Raw genomic sequence first — 1,336 nt, 5'->3', positions numbered from 1 at the left:
CTCATTTTTTTTTTTTTTGCCAACAAATTAGCAATTTTATTCCTAACGGAATAATCTTTTCAGTCCCTGTCCGTATCTAGCATCCACCAGTCTGCAAAGTCAAGATTATTTAGTCCTTAAAATAGGTCCACACTCTTCTCATGGTATGGTACCACCTTTGCTTTTCAGTGTTCTGGTTGCCATGGACAATTAATTGGATATGTCCATAGAGACTAGGATTTTAAAAAGATTTATAGTATAAAATGCTGGCTGATGTATTATTTCCTTTTTTATTCCTCCTCCAAATCCTACTGATATTTCAGAAGAAATGTAAAACGTGAAATGAAAATGAATACATAACAGCTACTTTCATAGACCAGATTGATGGAAAATGGCTGGAATGTATAGGACAGATGAGATCAGAATTATGGTAAAACCTAACAGAGCAGTGGAATTTGTGATCCCGTGCAGGAAAGATGGGATTACCAGAGAAATTATTTTTTCTAGAAAAACCCCACAATAATCCTAAGATAATATACAAGGGAGATTTAAAGAGAAACTGTAATTATTGAGTAATCACGTGAAGGACAAAGAACAGCTGCAGAAGTTATGTATTTTCACGGTGGCTTTTGTCATCTGTCTTCAGGAATGTGGGCACTCTGACACATGAGAAACAAGAGTAGGCGCCGGAGTCAGAGAATTGGGGCAGTGCCCAAAATTACTGACGGCTACCATGAAGAAAGGTGTCCCCAAATGTAAAAGATGAGCTACTCACACATCCTGGAGAAATGTTTTCTTGGACAAGGACAATAAAGGAAAATGACTGGTGCCAACTTTCCTGTCATTAGGAACGGTTTTCACTGTTGGATGAATAAACAACCACAAAGAGCATCAAAAGTCAGAAAAATTAATCCTTGAAGAAAAATTGTTAATGCAGACAATAAAAGAAGACTTTGAAGTAACTATAATTAGTATTCCCCAAAATATTCATTCAAAAAGAAGACTTGGAGTTCTTGGAAATCAAATATATGACTAATTCACAAACAAACAAAATCTCCACCTCAGTAGGTGGGCTGAATAGAAGAACAGATGATGACTGAAGAGTAAATTAGTTAGCTGTAATATCAAGCTGACAATATAAAGAATTAAAGAAATAAAAAGTCTGAGGGAAAAGTTAATAAACGTGGAGGATAGATCCAGGAATACCAACATTTCTGTATTAGAAATTTCAAAAAGAAAGGAGAGAGAGAATGGAGGACAGGAAATAATAAAGGAAATAAGAGAAGAAAATTTGCATGAGCGAAGAAAGACATTAGTCATCAAGTGCCAAGACATGAGAGAGAGAGAGAGAGAGAGA

This window comes from Pteropus vampyrus, unplaced genomic scaffold, assembly GCF_000151845.1.
Source record: "Pteropus vampyrus isolate Shadow unplaced genomic scaffold, Pvam_2.0 Scaffold8, whole genome shotgun sequence".
Classification (NCBI taxonomy): domain Eukaryota; kingdom Metazoa; phylum Chordata; class Mammalia; order Chiroptera; family Pteropodidae; genus Pteropus; species Pteropus vampyrus.
This window is presented reverse-complemented; position numbering follows the sequence as displayed.